Source organism: Vulpes vulpes, chromosome 12 (assembly GCF_048418805.1).
Source record: "Vulpes vulpes isolate BD-2025 chromosome 12, VulVul3, whole genome shotgun sequence".
NCBI lineage: Eukaryota > Metazoa > Chordata > Mammalia > Carnivora > Canidae > Vulpes > Vulpes vulpes.
This window is the reverse complement of record NC_132791.1, coordinates 113,567,402-113,588,995: the sequence shown is the minus strand read 5'-3', so window position 1 is coordinate 113,588,995 and position 21,594 is coordinate 113,567,402. Positions and strand designations below refer to the sequence as shown.

At 45.0% G+C, this 21,594-nt stretch overlaps 1 long non-coding RNA gene across 1 annotated transcript in view; it reads left to right on the top strand.

Moving 5' to 3' along the window:
* Positions 1-12,187: 12,187 nt before the first annotated feature.
* LOC140594686 (uncharacterized) overlaps positions 12,188-21,594 on the top strand; it is a 44,051-nt gene continuing 34,644 nt past the window's right edge. Inside the window, exons 1-2 of the long non-coding RNA XR_011995793.1 lie at positions 12,188-12,254; positions 12,647-12,794. This is a non-coding gene — a long non-coding RNA (uncharacterized lncRNA). The remainder of the gene's footprint in view (positions 12,255-12,646; positions 12,795-21,594) is intronic.

Here is a 21,594-nt window from a genome sequence, read left to right as displayed (position 1 = left end):
TCGAAGTGAGGCCAGGCCAGGCAGACAGCCATAGAGCCAAGATGTGGAGGTGGCAATCTAGTGTGGCTTGTGGAAAAGGGTGTCGGGAGGCAAAACAGCTTTTGGTTTCCATCAAGGCTGACTACACTTGACCCAAACTTACTCTATAGCCCTTGAGATGAAAGAAAATATATAGCTCATTTGAATACCTTTCTTCCATGAAGGTCTTCCTTTGTTCTCACTCTGATGTTATATGGGTTGAATTTGCTCATTTTCTAAAGAGAGTTACAAGGTTATCCTAAGCATTCTTTAATTCTACTAAAAAAAAAAAAAAAAGCACCACATAGAGAAAAATCTATGTTCTCTGATGTGTAAGCTATTGGACATTTTTCACTCATTCAGCAAATATTCATCGAATACTTACTATGTTCCTGACACTTTAATTGAGGCTCTGGGACACACAATTGAACTGACAAGTCTCCTCTGTCATGGAGCTTACATTTTAATATAGTGATGGGAAATAAAGACATACGCTGTATTACCTCATATATCAGGAGGTGATAGTTCCATGAAGAAAATAAAATAGGGTACAGGAGATAGGGAGTCCCAAGGATGGTGTTCTTATATATAAGGCCATCAGGGAAATTCTTTCTGATGCTATTATTTGAGCAGAGAAGAAAAGAGTGGTATCTGGTGGATATCTAGAAGAAGAGCAACAGGAAGAGCAAGTGCAAAGGCCCTGTGGGCAGAACACGCTTGGTGTATAGGAGGGGCATTGGGGACAGCATTGTGGTGAAATGGAGGGAGGGGTGCACAGCATGTCAGGAGATGGGAGGGGGCAGGGGTCAGATCATGGAGTGGAGACTTTGGCATGTTCTCTGGGCACATATTCAGCAAAGGAATGACACGATATATTTGGTGTTTTACAGGAAGCACTCTAGCTGCCGTATAGGCATCAGATTGGAGTGGGGAAGGGGGAACAATAATAGAAATGAATATGGTAGCTAGGTGTCTACTGTAAAAACCCAGGCAAAGCAGCTTGCTAGTGGTGGAGGTAAGTAGGTGCCACGATATTCCTATTGGACGGCGAGTGGAGAAACTGAGGAAGCAATTGAATATGTGAGTCAGAAATTCAGGTGAGAGAGTTGAGAAGGAGAAAAATTAGGGAGCCATGGTGTGTAGACGGTACTTCGGCCCTTGCATGGGATGAAAGCTCTGGGGACGTGCTGTGGATAAAGAGGCTAGAGTCCTGCGAAACTCCAGCATTAGGGGTGGAGGGACGAAGAGGAACCAACATAGTAGTTTGAACAGGTTAGAGAAACCGTGTGGCTTTCCGAGGACAAATCAAGAGTGTTTTGGGGCACCTGGGTGGCACAGTTGGTTAAGCTTCTGACTCTTCTCTTGGTTTCGGCTCTGGTCGTGATCCCAGGGTTGTGAGATCGAGTCCCGTGTTGGGCTCCGTGCTGGGCATGGAGTCTACTTGAGACTCTCTCTTTCTGCTCCTCCCAACCTCTCTCTCTCTGTCTCTCAAATAAATAAACAAATCTTCAAAAAAAAAAAAAAAGTGTTTCAAGTAGGAGGGCAATTCTCTCTTAGAAAAGAAAAGCAGCTTTCTTTCTGTATACATATGCACCCGAGTGGAGGATGTAGTCGCTAAGTGTGGCAGGCAGTGCTCTAACGCTCCCCCCCATTCCTTAGCCCCACAAACGCATGCCCTGCGTCATCCCTGGGACCGTGAATATGTTGCATCTTACTGCAGTGATTTACTCTATGACAGTTGACGGGCCTGACTGGATCGCGTCAGCCCCTGAAAAGCAGAGTCATCTCCAGCTGGTTGCAGAGGAGGCAGTCAGAGAGACAGGCGCCAGCTGCTCTGGAAGAAAGCAAATGCCACGTGGTGAATGGCTGAGGGGGGCGCATGGCAGGAACGTGGAGGAGCCTCCGGGGATGGAGAGCAGGCCTCGGCTGACAGCTAGCCGCAAGATGGGCAGCTCCATCCCCTTGCCTCAAGGACATGGCTTCTGCTGACACCCAGTCACCTTGGAAGAGGACCCACCTGAGAACTGCAGTCCCGGCTGGCACCTCAATTCTGGCCCAGTGGGACCCTGAGCACAAGATCAAGTCACTCCCTGCCCAGACTCCCCACCCAGAGAAACTGCCAAATTATAAATTTGTGTTGCTTGAAGATGCTAATTTTGTGGTGATTTCTAATGCAGCAATAGAAAACTAATACCCCGAGCGAGACTGAGGGCTTGAAGGCTTATGAGAAAGACAGAGTGAGCAAAATAGGGGGAAGGAGGGAGGGGGGAGGGGGAGTGATGATGAAGAAGTACACCTGTATGAATATTTTCAGGGCACTATTAATCATAGAGTAAATAACTCTCCTCATTGCAGAAAAGGAATTTAAGAAGAGAAACAGTGATTTATTGCTGAGCCTGCGAGGGTTTCAGACTAAATGCTTGGCCAGACCAGAAATCAGATTGCTCTGGAAGGCTCATTTGGGGACTCCCTCCGCTCAGTATGTGATTCGGGCTTTCTCCCCTGTAGACACTGGCCTGGGCTGCGTTTCTGGGGACACACATTCCACTCTGGCTCCCATCATGAATTACCTCCACAAAGCCTTCCTTATTTGAATAGGGTCCACACTGTGACTTATTATTGACTTGGAGGTCCAGAAACTTGAGAGCTGCGGTCCATGGCACAGGTTTTCAGTTTTTCTGGGCTATTTAGAGCAAGTAGAGGAGGTCACAGGAGCCGACAGTCATGGGCTTTAATTTTGTCTGTATTTACTTATTTTGTCTCCGGCTGTGTGACCATAAGACACTGTTGACCTGCTTGGAATCTCACCCGTAATTTGGAGGAAATTCCAATTCGGACTTATTTCTGACACAGAAGGTGCGGATGAGACAGCGAGAGGTGAAGGCAGTCGTACAAAGCCTTATTACCATTTCAGCTTTGAGTGTGCGCTCAGCAGCGTGTGGTTTCTTTTAATCCCGAAGGTTCTGCATTACAGTCTGTTAACATCCCAGTCACAGAGGACCTACCCTTAAATATCACAATGTTAGGATGTTACTCCAAGTAATTAGAGACACAGAGAACGGAGCAATGAGATTGGTTGCCACCGTAGATAATATTATCATAAAGGTAAAATTCCATTGCAATGACTGTTATTACGGTATTATGCTTCCGTGCTATCTGGAAACGAGTACTTTCTCTAATTATCTAAAACAAACCAAAACAAAAGCCTGCATAAGATAGTGCATTTCCTTTCTAATGACGGTATTTGATTGTGAGCTGTCTGCAGGACACAGGGAAAAACTGAATGGAGCTTTTGTCTTACTATGAAGTAAACATCAGACTGCAGTTTCTTCTTTTCCCTCTTCAACATCATAGGGGTTGAAACAATATTTCACTGAGCTTCCAAACCACCACCAGTGGTCGAGGGGAGGAAAGTAGAGGGGCAGGAGTCCAAACGGCTTCCTCTAAGCAGGTGGAAAGCCTCCTTTTGCCCTTTCAATTCACAGGGGGAGAGAATGGACACAGCAGGTCTTATCTCCAACACCTGGGGACAGGAAAAGTGGCAACCTATCCTAACAGAACCCCGTTGTGCATAAAAACATGGAAGGGAAGGAAGAGAAAATGCAATTGCAGAGCTCTCTTCACAGAGAGATTATACTTTGGGAACACAGCGCTGCTTGCAGGGTTGATACAATTATTTGCTTTTTCAGGTAAGACAAGAGAAAAGGTCAGAAGGAATTGGATTTCTGTGACTACCTTCCAGCACATGATAATGGAGCACCCACGACATGGGGATGCAGCAGTGAGCAATGCAGGAAAGGGTCCTACTCACATGGAATACATGTTCTAGTGGGTGGGGGGCGGGGGATAGGACAAGTAGAGTAATACATATGGAATATGTCAGGGGGTGGCAAGTGCTGGGAAAAAGAATGGAGCAGGATAAGGGTAGAGAGGTGGCTGCTGGAGGGGTTGTTGCTATTTACATAGGGTGGCCAGTGAAGGTCACGCCAATAAGGTGATGTGTGAGCTGAAAATGGAAAAAATTGTTGAGGGAATAAACCATCTAACAGTTTTGGGGAAAACCATTGCAGACTGAGGGAACAGCAAATCCCAACGAACACCGTGAGATAAGAGCACATCCAGCTTTCAGTCATGCATTCATTTATTTCTTTGGCCATTCATTCATTCATTCATTGACGCTCTTTCTTACAAATAATAACTTTAATGTCAACAACGTAAATCTAGAGAACACTTTTTGTTAAACTTGTACTTCATTGTGGTCATGAAATGCATATTTGTTGGGGCACCGGGGTGGCTCAGTTGGTTAAGCATCTGACTTCAGCTCAGATCATGATCCCAGAGTCCTGGGATCCAGCCCTGCATCAGGCTCCCTGCTCAGTGGGGAATCAGCTTCTCTCTCTCCCTCTGCCCCCGCTAATAAATAAATAAAATCTTAAAAAAGAGAAATGCATATTTGTTGACCAGCTAATATATATTTGACATAAGAGGAAAATAGAGAGGAGTCAGGCAAGATGCTCATCCTCAGAAAGAATACAACCCAACCTAGAAACAGACATAAGCAAATCGATGTACACCAGGGGGGTTCCTGGGATTGGGAAAATAGCATGGGCTTTGGAGAAAGAGACTCTTATCTAGCCCTTTGTAACTAACTTGGGCAAGTTCGTTTCTTCTTTGAGCCATGGAGTCTTGGGCAAGCGAGATCTGTTTTGTAGAACTCTTGTGAGGAGTCGATGAAATAATCTATCTGAAGTAAATAACAAATAGAATGTCTAATTAATGTACCATCTCTTCTCCCTCTCCTATAATATTAGCACGATATGGCTAACTAGCTATTCTTAGTATGCATTTGCCTAATATTTGGTACATTGTATTGTGGCTAACCGATTATGGGCCTATCTCCCATCTTAAACCCAGGTTTTCTTGAAGATAAGCAACCTTGTTAATAACCATTGGGGCTAATGGGCCCAGTCCAACACCTGGCACATGGTAGGGTATTCAGTAAATATATACCGAACGTATGGAATTAGCGAATGCTTAGAATAGGCACGGTCAGCACTGTTTTCTGCCATAGATAATTACGTAGAAGAACAGAAAGGTAAACTATTTCTTCTTGATTATACAACAGAGGTCAAGAGTCAGATTTTTCTATATGGTCTGCACGGAGTCTGGCGCATCTAAAAACATAATTTAAAATCTTTCCAAACACGGTATATTTGGGAGGCCAGTCTGAAACAGGGCCCTTCCATGCATTTCTTTTACAGTCGGTTTAAATAATTAGGATATAGTAAACTCTTTATTCTCAACAGTAATGGAAACATAATTGAATCCCCCGGATTATGCAGAAGATCATATTGTCCATTGGTTTCAACTCCTCTTAAGTGGACTCAGTTAATTTCATTTTATCTTCCCTTCTTGTTTATTCTCAGACAGAGAAACCGAGCAGCTTTGACTTCCGCTGGCACCCAGTCAGTACTCCATAAGTATTTGTTGAATGAATAAATGATGAAAGGACTCTTTTAGCCACGACCACTCCCTAAGAGGCTGATTGTTTCTTTCATCAAGATGCCAACACCCTCAGCCTCTCCTTCACCCCTTTTACTGCATCTGGGCCATCTTCATCCCTGCATCTCTCATTAACACCCTCATCCCCTCACTCCTCCCACATGCTGCAGTGCCCACTACAGCTGAGTCAGGACCCCTCGACTCCTCGATGGCACAGCATCGTGTGAGAGGGTTGGGTCTCTAAACGCCAGCGACATGACCAACACACATCCTAGACATCCGACTTTAGCAGGTGCTTACTGATAACCTTATTATTCATATCTTGCAGTTTTCCTAGCATTGTGCCACAGTTTTCTCAAGTTTCTGTGTTTCCCCAGCCCCAGTCTTATTTCCTCCCAGCCCTTAGCTTCAGCAGACCACGTCACCTCACTTGGAGTTGGGAAGCCAGCAGCGTCCATCTTGGCACAAGTCAGATCTGTCACACGTGTTTGCTAATCCCCTCAACCAACTTGCTTATTTATAAATCTCTGTCCATCTCTGGTCCTCCCTGGGCTGTTTCTGCGTTGTCTCTCCAGTCTTGTGTTGGCTGCTTCCAGAACTTCCATGTCCTTGACTCTGCTTTTGACTACTCTTCCAGTTATCTGTTGTATCTCCCCAAATTGGAAGTTTTAAACAACTCCATTTTATAACATTACACAATTTTGTCAGATGTTCAGGCAGGGCTTGGCTGATTGGCATCAACTGGGTCACTTGGCAGCATTCAGCTGAGGGTTGGTCAGAAGAGTGTGAACCAGCTTCATTTACATGCATGGCACCTTGGTGAGGATGGCTGGAAGGGGGGTCTCAGCTGGCTTCCTCTCCATCTCTAAGGCGTCTCTGTGTGATCTCTCCAGCGGGGTCATTGGACTTCTTATTTGACACATCGGGGCTCCCAGAGACAACGTTATCTTAAAGACAAGGCTTAGAAATAACATAGTGTCTCTTCTGACACAGTCTGAAGATCAAAGCAGGCCAGCCCTGATTCAGGGGAAGAGGAAACAGACTCTACTTCTCCGTGAGAAGTGTTTGAAAGAATGTGCTGCATTAAAATTTTTTTTTACTGGCATAGTAAAGGACCACACTGCTCTGTGACCTGGGTTATGACATTTGACATAACTTTTTAAAATTATTTTAAAAATTATTAGGGGGGCCTGGGTGGCTCAGTTGGTTAACCGGCCCACTTTTCTTTTCTTTTTTTTAAATTTTAATTTCATTTTTAAAAGAGATTTTATTTATTTATTCATGAGAGACACAGAGAGGCAGAGACACAGGCAGAGGGAGAAGCAGGCTCCACGGAGGGACCCTGATGTGGGACTTGATTCCCGGTCTCCAGTATCACGCCCTGGGCTGAAGGCAGTTCTAAACCACTGAGCCACCCAGGCTGCCCTCTTTTTTTTTTTTTTTTTTTTTTTGAGATTTTATTTATTTATTCATGAAAGACACACAGAGAGAGGCAGAGACACAGGCAGAGGGAGAAGCAGGCTCTATGCAGGGAGCCCGATGCAGGACTTGATCCCAGGACCCCAGGATCACGCTCTGAGCCGAAGGCAGGGGCTCAACCACTGAGCCACCCAGACGTCCCTGCCCCACTCTTAATTCCAGCTCAGATCATGTTCTCAGGGTCCTGGGATCGAGCCCTTCTTTGGGCTCCTTGCTCAGTGGGAAGTCTGCTTGTCTCTCTCTCCCTCTGCCCCTCCCCCTCCCCCTGCTTACTCTCTCTCTCTCTTAAATAATCGAACTCCAATAAAAAGTATACAATAAATAAAGAAATACATCTTTTAAAAATTATGAAATAATAAAAATTATTAATAGACTTTGTTTTTTACAGCTTTTGATCCCAGCAAGAATGAAAGGAAAATTATAGGGATTTCCCACAGACTACCTGCCCCCACGTATGCATAGTCTCGGCCACCAGAGTGGCCATTTATTAGAGTCAGTGAGGCCATAGTGACACCTCCTGATCACCTGAAGTCTGTAGTTGCCATTAGGGTTCGCTCTCGCTGGTGTCCATTTTACGGGTTTGGACACATGTGTGATGACAAGCATCCACCACTGTGGCACCACACAGGGTGATGTCAGTCTTGTGCAGTAGCCGTGGAGACGATGCATCATCCAGAGTTCCTCTTTAAGGAAGGACTTGCTGCCCGTTGGTGGGAAATGCAGAGAGCAGTTTCCTGCTGGCAGCCTCTCGCAAGTCTGCCTCAGTTGCATGGGGCATGGTTTTTCCGGAGCTCATGCCTTTCCCAGGGCAGCTCACATGCGTGCCTGAGCCATGCAGGTGTAGAGAGGCCCAGGCACTTTGGTCCGGCCACTTCTAACTGACACAAGACCATTCTGACGGGCGGCACTTACTCCAGAGCTGTCCTCTGGGTTGATGGAGGTCCGCGTTGTGCCTTTACTTCTCCCTTTGCCAAATGCAGCTCCTCCCTTCCCTTCACAAGTGTTGATCTTGCTAAGGAAACTGTCTCAGCACCTGGTTTCAGAGAACCTGCCTGTTACACATGTGCAATATGCAACTACATGTGCCTGCGCATAAACATACACATATTATATGTACATATAGAACATATGCATCATACATGTATATGTGCACATATAAAGGTTATATACGCACACACATCCTCTCACACACATGTACATCCACACCCATCCTGGTGTCTGAAGAGCTGCTTCTGTTCCCATCCACGGCTAACCACATCTACTGGATATTGATTGCTCTCCTCTGCCCTGTAACTCATTCCTTCCTGGCCTGGTGGTCACTGCCCCATAATTGTTGTGAGGGAATGAAGAAGAGCTGCCTCTTCATCCAGGTACATTTTCTAAAAGTGACTACCAGCCCTAATTCTCTGTCTTCTTCTTCTTTCTCTGACTGTAGGGCTGGGCACCAAGTTCAGCCTGGGCCAATCAGAGTCTTGATGGTATTTAACAGGAACTGAGGAGAAAGGCTTTCTTTTCTGATGGCAAAGTTGGGAAGATACATGCCCAGGGCAGCCCATGGGATATGCTTGTCTTCAGGGGAGTGCGAAAGATTCCTAGAGGGCGGCAGGGGCAGGGGTAAGGCAGTGGTTCTGGAAGCGTACAATCTCTGGGGACTGCCATCTCCAGCTGCATGCCTCTGCCTGTCGCTGGTCATGTAAGCCTGTGCGTTTCTGTTTGTGCCTAAGTTTGTTGATGAAGATACACAATCACTTGCAACTCAGAGTCCTGATGAATAAGTAGATCCCTCCAGTGTTGCTCTCTAGTCTCTTTCTGTCCCTTACAGGACCCTTCTCCAATTATCCCACCTTCCAAAGTCTTTCCTCTGTCCCTCTCTACTGGCTGCTTTCCCTTTGCATGAATTAAACACAGGCCTCCCCAGTGGATGGTGGAGAGAAGACTGCCCATTGAGCCCTGGGTCTCTTTAGCTAAATTCTTTTCACAGTGGGCCCCCTACACCCTCACATCCTTACTTCACTCTCTTAAACTCCCACCACCTGTCTTCTGTCCTCACCTCTCTGCCGAAGCAGCAATTTTGAAACTAGTTATCTAGCACTGGCCACAACAAAATCACCTTTCCTCAGTTTTATTATCTTAGATCTATTTTTGGCACATGACACTATTAAGCACTGACAACCTCCTCGACCCTCCAAACAACATGGTGTCAAACTTCCCTTCCTAGAGGCCCTCCATTCCACTGGCATTCCTGAGCAGTGACGTTCTGGTGGAGTCATGAGGGAGAAGATTCAGAGCGTCGGAGAGGAGGATGTTCTCCTCTACTTTGGAGTCAAGAGGAGCAGCAGCTATCCAGATGGTTTGGAGATTAGTGGGGAAAAAAGTGGAGGGAACTTAGATGGCTGCCTTTGTTCTTAGTAAAGAGTCAAAGCTATTGACCAAGAGTGTGGAGGGCTGGATGGCAATATTAGTATTGAAGAAAACGGGTGTTAGAAATATTGTAAAGAACAAATTAGCACATCCAAAAGAAATCGAATAATATGGTTATAAATCAGCAGCAAGGGCCTAAATAAGGTAGCCAGTTGGAATGAAATCAGCATAATTTCATCATTTTTGCCAAAAGTCCAAATTTAAGGGAAACCAATTATAGGGCAATTGCAAGCTTTGAGGCATCATGGGAGTGGCTCACCAGGGTCCAGACTAGATGAAGTTGAGGCCAGAAGAGGCTCTAGACCTTCAGACTAGGACAAATATTAGTTTAGCAAACTTGAGAGAAGGAGAAAGAATGATGACAAATCATTGGTAAAGCAGGGATCTTGGAATAGAAAAGCTCCAGCTGATGACATGACCCCTGGTGTGGCCATCCTTGGCACTAGCAGTTCTCAAATTGTGCATCAGAATCACATGGAAGCCTTGTTAAAGCATATTGCTGGCCCCACCCGCAGAGATTCTGATCCAGCATGTCTGGAGTGGGTATGAGATGTGCATTTCTAACAAGTTTTTGGTGATGCTGATGCTACTGGTCCAAGGACCATGCTTTGAGGGCTGCTGCTTTGCTGTGAGAAATAGAAAGGAGATGAAGATTATTGGTGGTGACGAAGTTGGGATCTGACAGGCCAAGTTCATCAATCATCAACAAAAACTTAGCATACTGAAAGGTGCTCAAGGCTTTGAGCGTCAGAAGACTACATCAAGGAGGGTAGGGGGTTGCAGAGAAGAAGGGCTCACATGCAGTGGCTGCAGGATCATGCTCTGCAAGGGGGTTGAGAACAAGTATGACCTTCTACAAATTGGGGCCAGGGAAGAGGAAACAGTTTCTTGGGGAAACGGTTTTGAGACATATTTATAATTAAGGGAAAGCCACATTCCCATTTGGACAGTGAGGTACAAAGAATGCTGGTATCAGGATTTGCAGCTATGTGGGAGTGTGCTCACTAATCAGAACACGATTCCACAGAATACCAAGTCACTGGGTGATTGGTGGAGCAGGTGCCATGGAGTATGAGGAGTGTATGGGAACCTGGTTTGGATGAAAATGGGGCTGACAATAGGAAATAGGGAAGAAGACAAGGTGGGCAGGCTCTGGCTATGGACTCTACCTTCCCTATGGGGATCGAACCACCCCACTGGTGGTTGGTGAATATCTATGTGTGCTTTTGCTTTGAGAATGTCTTCTTAGCTTCTGATGATAGTAGTGTGACTGAGTAGAAGGTAGGCAAAAGGTGCTGTGAGCGGGGGCAGGAGGGCAGGCCGACACTATGCCTGTATGGATTTTTCTTTCTTTCCTTCTTTCTTTTGCCTTAAATGCTTTGCAGTATAGTGGCCACAAGTAAATATTTGTTGAAACAATTGATCCATATCACTGATCCTCTTCACTGTCCTCATTGTTGCATAGTGTGGCTTGTGTCTCATCACACATGACACTGCATTAACAATTGTAACAGGAGGATGCTAATGGGGCAAACAAACATTTTGCAGCAAACAGCATTGGTCACTCTGCTGTAATAAGACCGAGCTAAGAATCAAGGTTCTTGTTCTCACTCTGTTTGTGACCTTGGCAGTGTTTGGGTCTATGATTTTTAAAGACTCTTGCAATTGAAAGCTGTATTGTGTAATGAAAAAAAAAGAAAAGAGTAGAGTTAGAATTACATAGGTTGTGATCCTACTTCTAGATCAGCCCCTTAGACTTTGGAGAAGTTACACCATCTTGTCCCAGTGTCTCTATCTTTTTGTCGTTAAAAAAAAAAGAAAGAAAGAAAAGAAAAAGAAAAAGAAAAAGAAGTAAGTGGTCTTACAGGGTTGTTGCAAAGATGTAATAAAACAGCATTTCCAACATTCTTAAACACATTTCTGGGACATACCAAGTGTTCAATAATATGATTTACTTGTTTTTCTTTCCTTCCTCAGTCTCCACTTTTACCTTGATCATTCTGTACACTTTTGGGGGTCAGAGCACTATTTTTTGCAGTAGGGAGTGCAGGATGCAGATGAGCAAAATACGTTTTGAAGCACTCACCTACCCTACACTACTCCTCGCTGTCAAGGGTGTAACAGTCCTTGTTAGGCAGGAAACTTTCTTCCATGTTATTAAGCTCCCTTTTCATGAGTTACGTGCTTGTAAAGCAGGGCTTGGATGTTCTAGAAAGGGAAAGCTTTTCAGAAAAAAACAGGGATTACATTTCCCTGTACATACTCGCAAGTATGAAATTAAAAGGAAAAAGCTTTGCCAAGTCTGCATCGTGCCTGGACACTTGTTCTGAACCTGAAAGTTCTTGGCAGCTCTTAAAGCACGCACCTCCCTTAATCTGTCCCTGGATGGGACCTATCCGGGAAATTTATAGTTTATTTCCCCAATGCTTCATCTTTGTGCATTTCCCTGATGGTGTCAATTAGTAAAAGAAAGAAAGAAAGAAAGAAAGAAAGAAAGAAAGAAAGAAAGAAAGAAAGAAGAAAGAAAGAAAGAAAGAAAGAAAGAAAGAAAAACAGAAAAAAAGAAAAGAAAAGAAAAAAGGTCTCTATTTCCAGTGTCCCTCATTTCCCGAGTACAAGCTGACACTGTGAATACGTTCAAACTGCTTCAAAACAGTTTGAAGAAAACCCTCCTTGAAACGAACTCTGTATACTTGCAGTGTCCCAGAGAAACTCGCTGAAAAGTCACCAAAGTGAGGGGGTAGGGGTGGGGGACTGCCATGCTTTCTACATAATTTTTTTCCTGTTTCAAGACTCTGGGGAGAGGAGGAGAACTATATCCTGTGAAGTCAAAGGTAGGGCATATTAAGGTTTTTTTGGCACTGCGAATTGCTACAGTAAAGTTCAGACTCCAGAAAAAAAGTCTTCTGTGCACTTCAGTTGAAAATAAAATCAGAATCGAGGGAGCCAACATCCTCTTTCACTTAATATGTAAATGGCGGTGCTGCCAGCGTGTGATTTACTCAGGCCTGTCTTAGTTTGTTTCTGTCACAGAACGCTTCTCTTTAGGTTCCTTGAGTTAGATGCAGCAAGTCAGGAATATAAATTTATAGAGTATGATCATGAGAGAGCCGCCTTGACGTTTTTCTTTCTTACAGTGGTGTTATGTGTGTGTGTACGTGTGTGTTTTCCAAAGGATATGACCCTGACTCTGCTGAGTTTTTTTTTTTTTTTTTTTTTTTTTTAGATGTTTTGAGAGAAGGCGAGGCATTGTTAGAAGAAGTGGGAACGCGGAAAAAAATGAACAGAGTGACCTTGATGGTTTGGGGTGGCATGTTGTCTCCATCTCTTCTGGGAAGTGGTCTTTTTCTGTGGTGCATTATCCCAACGGGCAGGTAGGTTTGGGCCTGTCTGCAATACCCAATGTGATGCTCCACGTCCTTCTCTGGAGGGAGATGTTGGAAGAACAACAATGACAGCACCCCTAAGGGCATGGAGGGGGGAAAGCCTAAGGAATCTGAGATATGAGGAGGTTCCAAGTAAAATAGGAACAAAAGCTGGGCTTAGCAGCCTCATCTTCCCCTTATCAAAGCACTGCCCTTGACCTTACTATTTGGCTTCCCGGTTAGTTTGTGGGACCACTGCACACCCTGTTCCCCACAGATGGAGGCAAAGTCTGCGTTCACCCGATGAGACTTGTCTTCTCTCTGTAGGCTCTGTTCCCAGAACAGGCCGGCCTTGTTCGGATTCTTCCATTAAGGAGCACCAAAGCAGTGTGTATTTTGTATGTAAGGTCTCAGGGAAGCCTCCGGCCTGGAGGGTCAATCTGGTTGTTCTAGATGAGTCTTCCCGAGAGAGAGCAGTGTTCCATGGGAGCTGACCCCTTGGCAGTCTGCCCTCGTCCTAGGATTCATCACTTCACGTAGGACAGCAGATACTCCTTCCTCCATTACTACTTTGGAGGGTGGGGAGGAAGGAGTGGGTCATGAATATTTAATCAGGGAAAAGTAGGAGCGCCTTATTTGGAGAAACTGCTAAATAGCAGTGCTGGTCCCTCCTCAGATGCAGGTGGATGCCACGTCGCCAGCCTAGCTCCAGACATTTGCAGGCTTTCATCTTTAATCATCTCTTCTGGGTTTGCTTTGAGTGGGGAATCTACGAAGGCTCCTGTCTCTCCATCAAAACGCATCTCTAAGTTAAGCAGCTGTTAATAAGGGTTAAATCTGCAGGCTGAGCTGGCCCTTCACTTGTTACTTGCAAAGGGGGAAAAATCAATGGAGCAGGAAGCCAGAGGGGCGTCCATTTTGAAAAGCCGTAATGAATTACGTTTCCTTAGCGAAGCTGGCAACCTCCAGTCCTGCTCTCACAGCCTCCCTTTCACATATCCAAGCCCTCTGCGACACATCAAATTTAATGAGACTGCACAGATCTCAAATAAGGAAGGGGAGCGCTGCTGCTGGGGCACTTTATTAAGGAGGATCAGAGAAAACTCGCTGGCTTTTAAAAGGAGCCCATAAAGGCAAAGGATCTTTTTGGGGGGCTGTGGATGGAAGGAGGTCCCTGATTTCAATGTTTCATGTCCCCTCTGGTCTGGAGCACTTGACGACCTAATTCATCGTGAGCTCTTGGGGCTCAGCCTTAGCAAACAGGTCCCCGAACCTCAGGACCACTGAAGACCAAGAGGACTGGGAACCTTTTGATTTAGCGCCACCCCCACCCGCCTCAGGTCCATTAGAAGCAAATGGAGAGAGTAGCTTTCTGCAACTGCCTTCCATGTGATGAATCATTGTCATAACTGTATTTTCCAAATCAATAATTAAATCACTTATTTGCCCGATAGAACTGCACTTATGCAGATGGTGGGCAAGAGATTTTGAAATCTAGAAAAGCCGGTAGATGTGTTGGCCGCACATTTAAGAGTCAGAACATTATCTGGGCATCAAGAGAACTTTTCGTTCATGTGTCAGCTTTGTTGCTAATTTACAAAGCCTCTGTGATAAAATGCTATAACTCGACCTTCAATTTACTCGTTTATGAAATGAGAGGGTGAGGATAATCTACAATTCTCCACTGAGACTTCAGGCTCTGGATCAGTCTTAGAAAACAGAAGACACAATGGTGCTGAACCAGGGACACCGTGTGAGCTAGACACAGCTCTAGAGAAAAGCAACACACTTCTTTGGTGAGTCTTTCCTAGAGCCTCCCAGAAAAACTATTCTGGGATGCAGATCTCCAGGTACTGCATTCCAGAACTGTTTTCCTCTCCTAATCTCTGATGACGACCAGATTTTTCTTATGCCCTGTGTAAGAAAAATAATAATAAAATGATAGCTGACATGTACAACACTGTGATCATGTGCCAGGCAGAGGGCTGAGGGGTGTATGAGCATTCTCCTGAGGGACACGGGAGAGAAGACCCTGTGCTGGACCCAGCCCTCCTGGATTCAAATCACCTCTTTGCTATTTCCTGGCTGTGTGACCTTGGGCAAGTTACTTAATTAACAGTGCCTGGCACATAATAGGTGCTACAGAACTGCTAATGTTATGATCTCATCTCAACCTCACCTTATTCCCACGAGGTAGGTATGATGATCTCCGTCTTCCATACAGGAGCCTACAATGGAACACCAGGGTGGCTCAGCAGTTGAGCATCTGCCTTTGGCTCAGAGCGTGATCCCGGAGTCCTGGGATCGAGTCTCGCATCGGGCTTCCTGCATGGAGACTGCTTTTCCCTCTGCCTGTGTTTCTGCCTCTCTCTCTCTCTCTGTGTCTCCCTCTCATGAATGAATGAACAAAAGAATGAATGAATAAATAAATAAACAAATAAATAAAATTGTACAGGAGCCTACAGCTCAACACCCGCCCTGAGATCACCGGGTTGGTGAGCGGTAGGGCTAAGAATCAAAACCTGAACTCCCAATCAGTTTGGGTCTTTTCAAGTCTTCTTTGTGCTTTAGTGGAAGTAAAATCAACCCATGTTGTTGAAGCAAGAATGTTTATTCTCCCCTCTACTCTCTATCTCAGAGCTCTTGGATTTCTCTTGGTCAACTTTCCCAGCCTTCCCTTTTATCCCTTTTTCTGTAGGTTTGCATCACAGTTCCTGTTTCCATTTCTTTCTATCTTTGTGTGGCCTTCTCTTCAAGGCCATTGCAGCTTTTCTTGGGGATTCCATTATGAGACTGGCGTACAATGTCTTGCTCTGCACCACTGATTGGGTGAGGAGGGAAGCCAGCCAGCAGGAGAGAGGAGGGCAGTGCCCAGACTTCTATTGGGAAAAAAAGGAAACCAACTGATCAGGTAGGCCTGGATGACTTTGTATCCCAGATGGCAGCTTTCTGGAACATAAAGGCCCAGAAGAGATAGCAGTTGAAAGGAAGGATGGTGAGATTAAATGTGAATATGGGAAAAAAGCCCTGGAGTATGGGTAGATGAGGTCAGAGAATGCAGCATGTACTGTTGAGACCTTGTTGGGAGAATGCACTGGAAGAGAGCAGTGACATTCATTGTAACTCTTTGAGGGTAACATTTTGCTTAGTTTCTTCCCTATTGGGAAATAATATGGGGTGTTCAAACTGAAGAGTCTTGGAAAGGATGGCAAGGTGATGGAATCAGTTGCTTGGCCCATCTACGTCTCTGGACTCATACCTTAGCTTGTGGTCTGATTTTATCTCTGGGTAGACAGAGGAGAGACAACTTATGCACGTATGCATGTAGTTTGCAATGTTATTTGTTTAAAGTCAGGTTTTCTTTGTGTCCTCTGTCTTTGTTTTATGGCGGTGCATCCTCTTTCTCTGCTCATGCCACCATCTTAGTCTTAAAGCTTCTTGTTAGAACCACGTTGTTTCTTCTCTCTTTGTCTCCTGGCATTTCCTGCAGTAAAGGGTACTGTCTGTGTTGACTACTTCCTTAGAAAAGTCTTTCTTGGTGTAACTGAGTGTTCCCAGAGGGGCCTTCCCTTTTTCTTCTGCCCTTTTTGGCTCTCAGCATTTAACCTTGGTGGTAGTCAACAGGCTTTAACAATACATGGAATCAGAGTTATTCAGCTTGTGGTGAGCAATCTCTACATCTAGGGAAAATACCAAATTAATTAGTTATCATAGGTGGTAGCAAGTGCCTTCGCTTGCTCTAGAGAACTAGGTGTAGGGCTTCTTTTGAGACTGAGCTAGAAATGGAGCCAATGGCAGAAATCTGAGACATATCTCAGGAATACACTAATAATCTCTAACAAACTGCTATAATGTGAGACCACAATAGCAGGATCTTCACTCTACTTTGAAGCATTGACAACTGGCTTACCCCTGCATTTTCTCTGACCTTACTTCTGACCAATGAGGTAGGAGATGGAAAGGAAACTTCAAGAATACAGATAGACTTAATGTCAGTAGAATCCAGGTTTCTAAGCATAAGAAGTTATCTAACATGGAATTGGTATGCTGGACCCTTGAATAAAGTGAACACCCAAGGTCTGCTTGACTTCATGGCTCCTGCAGATACACCACAGCCATCCAGGTATCTTTTTTTTCTCACAGAGCCAAGAGGTTCATAATCTGAGCCACAAGAAAGCCATTTTTAACTGATAGAGGATAGTGGATATCTGTGTTTATACTTCCACAGCCATGGGTTCATAGTCTCCACCTGGGGCACTGATATCTGAAGTGAGATACCATAAAGTTCACTGCTAACATGTTATGTGTTCACTGCTACCATCCTGCTCTAGTCTGACAGTGGTTTACAGGGCTCTAAAGACAGTAGATTGGAAGGAATCATAATACAACTTGCCTTGATTATCTCTTGGTTTTCCTTGGTTTTAAATTTAAATTTAAAAAATTTAAATTTTTCCTCTTGATAAGTGAACATTTACTGATATTAATCCAGGATATGCTGTGTGCAGGGCTGATGTTATTTATGTGTCATGTGATGGACAGAATAAGGAACAGAATGTTCTACTTCTAACCAGGTACTTGAAGACACAGGCAAATAGGCATAGCTATTAGGCAAGTGAACATAACGTATCTGGGCCTCAGTTTCCATATTTGCAAAATATAATACCCACTTCATAGGTTTGTTTGGGAGATTAAATAAGATATTATGTATAAAGCCCTTGGCATATGACATGATACATAAAAAGTACTTAAGCACAATAAGAATCCCTATCGATAATATGCATAATGAATGCAGTGTAATAAACTGGTTGCAGACAAAGTGCATGAAAGAACTTGCTGAAGAAACACAGAGATCCATAAAGATCATCTTAAAGTTTAAGATTAAACTAGGGCTTTACAATGACAAAATTAAAAAAAAAAAGAAAAAGAAAAATCCCTCAAACTATCCGATCAATTCTGTGATTTCACAAGTGGTCAGTTTTGTGAAAAATACTTGTATGTATAAAATCATACTTGCTGCTTCGCTTACAACTATTGATCTACCAGATTCGGCAAGACACAGCCTGTGTGTGCACACAAGTGTGGTACAAGGGCAAGTGTTCCCTGCTGCTCTGCTCTTGTCGGAGATTGTGAACTTTGGCAGGTCTACTGGACTTTCTACAGGAAAATAATCTAGGATGGTTAAAAAAATGGAGACAAAGGTATGAAAAGCATCTAAGTTTTTAAAAACTAACACCAGCCCTTGCTGGCAGTAAACTAAGGGACTTGGCCATTGTAGATGCTGGCCAGGAGAGGAAGAAAGTCTCCAGAAGGGCATTTATAAGGGCGCAAGGGGACAACTTGACAATAAGCCCATTTTGCTACTCAAGGGCAACACTTGAAGACTGTTCAGTGCCAAAGCCTGGGAGAAGCCTGGGGACAAGGTTTAGATTGTAGCTTTCTGAAGCCACTTTGACAAATATAGCAAGAAGGAATTGGGAAGCGGTGGGTAAAGAGAATTCTGTTCTCTGAGCAGAGTGTCTCCTCCATCACCTGTGCCGCCTCTGCACATCCCACCATGCTGGAAACATCCCTAGGATGCTCTGTCCCTGGGCAGAGTTTCCAAGGCCTCCCCCCACAACCCAGAGAAGGTGAAATAAAGAAAGGAAACAAAAATGATGGGAGAGAGGAGAAAGGAAGGAAGGAAGGAGGGAGGGAGGCAAGGAAGGATCTCTTTCCAGGAAGTAAGGCATTTAAATGACTTAGGAAGCTTGAGTCAGAAATTTGAGAGTTAAAAATCTAAAAAAAAAAGAGAATGCAAAACATCAAGACTCATGGTGCCAAGAGGTTAGAGCTAGTGAAAAGCCAAGGACATTTGGCTGAGTGTGTGGTGAGGGAAGTGGTATTAAATTCAGGCATTTCAACTGGGCGACTTTGGGCAAACATCAAAATGAACAGGCTAAAGCCCTCGCTGTGGTGCGAGAGGTATGGTATGTGGGACAGTCCCCAGGGTCTGCCCGGCCCCCCCCTTCCCCAGCTCCCCCGCCCCCCCACGTGACCCCCCCTCCCCACCAGGGCAGTGGAGGAATGTAGGTGGAGTCGCCTGGGCTGGGGCTCTACCAGGGATAACCGAATTCACAGGCTCTGCCGCCAGCTCCTGGGGGCTCCCAGAGACAAAGGGTTTGCAAAGCAGGGGGAGTATTAACCACTTTGTTTCTGGGTTCTGTCCCTAACTCCAACGTTTCAAAATGTTCCCTCGTTTTCCCTTAACATTTCCAACTCCTTTCTTACATGGCGTTTCCTTCCTGCAATTGACTTTGCTCCCAGGTTTCTGTGCTCCATGAGGACGACAGGTGGGGGGGGGGGGGCTTGATGAGGACAGGTGGGGGAGTGTGAAGGGGAGAGGGTCAGAGGAAGCCGGAAGGAAGAAGGACCCCACAACCCAACCTTCTTCAGCTGCGTGAAAATAATTCCAGATTTGCAAAGGGCTTTGGTGAGATTGATTGTTGCGGGTGGGAAGGGGGAGGTGATGCTGTGACATTGCCGAACAAGAGCTTTCCTCTCTCTCTTCCCTGGTACCTGGGCCTCCCAGTCCCCCTGAGCCAGGCTACTTTTGAAGAGTTAAATCTAAGGGAAAACACAGTTTGGAGAAGGTGCTTCACAGAGGGCCAGAGAACAGGCTGGCTGATATTTACGTAATCTGGCAAAAGGGAGGCTGTGTCATGAGACAGAAGCCAGGGCTCAGGAAATAGAGAAAAAGAGGAGAGAGAGGCAGGAAGGTGGAAGAGAAGAAAGGGAGTGAAGGAGGGAGGAAGAGAGAGAGCGAGAGAAAGAGGAAGCACATGAACCATAGTTGGAGGTCCCAGGAGGATAAGCAAACAGGGGAAAGGAGTAGAAAGAACCAACATAAATGCAGAGTGCAGAATTTCTTAGCACAGTCTGCTGGAATTATGAATTAAACAGCCTAGCATGGATGTGAACTTAACCTTCAAAACACGGGCAAGTTGAAGGTTTAGAGCATTTAAAACATTTTCAACAACGGACCCTGATTTATGCCGTGAGACCACCCTGACCATATGAGCTTTGCAATCAAAGCAACAAGAAATCAGTAGTTGAAATGTCATGTCAATAAGAATCCAAGAAAAGCAGGTTTCTGATCTAAGTAAAAATGGACTACAGCACACGCTATGGTTTGCACCATGACTTATTTCTTATTGGGTTCTTATTTTGAACCCGACCCAATCTACCTCATAAAAGCTTGCAACTCAACTCTCAGGCGGTTTTCATGAGGAAAAGGCCCTTAAACCCTTTCTTCTCCCCCAGGGTCTTGAACTTCGAGTTTAGAATACATCCAACTGATAGTCAGGAAAAACTCTGAGGCCTGCTTTGTGTGTGCACACACACATAGGTGCATGGTGCATGCATTTGTGCTCCAAGGTGGTTTCCTCTGCGAACTCACACACCCACAGGTGTATACACCTCACAAAGCACAAATGAGCATGTGTGATGAAAAGTCTCGAGCTCCCTTCCCCCTTGGAAAATGCTTTCATGGTGTTTCCAAGTGTGGCGCATCTCAGCAAGAATAAAAAGTAGAAGGGACGAGGAAATTAAGGGAAAATCTGCCACTCACTGAGTACCTACTGTGTGTGATGAATTGGGCCGAGCACACTTTATATGGAACGTTGCAATTCATTTGGTTTAATAGCTGCTTTTAGAATCATATTTTAACACATTGCACATCGGAAACAATCTCTTCTGGTAAACTGTCTGAGAGAGAGAGAGGCCATTTCTATTTGAAAAGCCAGCTGTGAGGAGCTGGAAGGCACACAGCTGCAGACAGCTGGAGGGCTGGTACTGTAACTGGATCCTTGGAGAAGTGAACTCTGGCTCACAGGCCCTGAGGCCGCATGTGGGAAGGCTTGTCAGCATGGAGGAGTTGCTTCTGTGTTCACTCGTCCAGGGCTTCGACTGCCTTTCTCATTTCTCTGATCCATCAGAACCGATCTGGAACATATAGAACCAAGTTACCTGAGAAACAGAGCACGTTGCCCCGAGCCCTTCTCCTAACTTCTTAGCAGATTAGAGTACTGTGACTTTGCCCTCTTAAGACGACTTCACCTCTCGCTCCCTCAGATTTGTGGACTGTCCCTCAAGATCTAGAAGGTGCTTTTGGTGTGCTCCAGCAGAAACGGGCCAGACCCTTGAAGCAAACGGGGGCTCTGAAAGAACGTGGGGTTGGGGTGAAGAGAAGCCTCTCCCACTTGCCAGGGACATATTTGTCCTGTAGATGAGAAAGGAATCTATGCTTATTTCTCTCCATTCAGTTTTTCTACACAAAAAGAGTGGCTTGAGTTCTGGAAACACTGCCCAGTGATTTGACCTCACAAGAATTCTCTCATTGTAAATATAAAAAATAATATAGCTAGAGAAAGCTAATAACCCTTCCCAGCAAGAATCAACTTTGGACTTTGTCATTGAGACTTATCATTGGGTAAGAGAAATGCTTTTAAAGACAGATTCTGAGCAAGGAGAATAGAAAGGCAGGGGTCAAAGGAAGAGCTCCTCATTTGACTCTGTGGCCGGGCCTATGGGTTGGGTCTGTAGGGCCACCGCTGCCACTTAGAAGTGCCCAGAAAAGCCAAAGTTCTTGTCACTCTCAGCATTCAAAGGTAATGCGCTAGAGAAATACTATCAAATGTCAGCTATGTGGTGCAGAATTTCAGACTACAGATAAGAAATATGTTTAGGGCTTAGGTGCCAAGGAGATCAGCAAGTTGGTCAGGAAGTAGACTGTGAGGTGGGTCAAAGCAAAAAGGTTCAGAACATGAGTCGA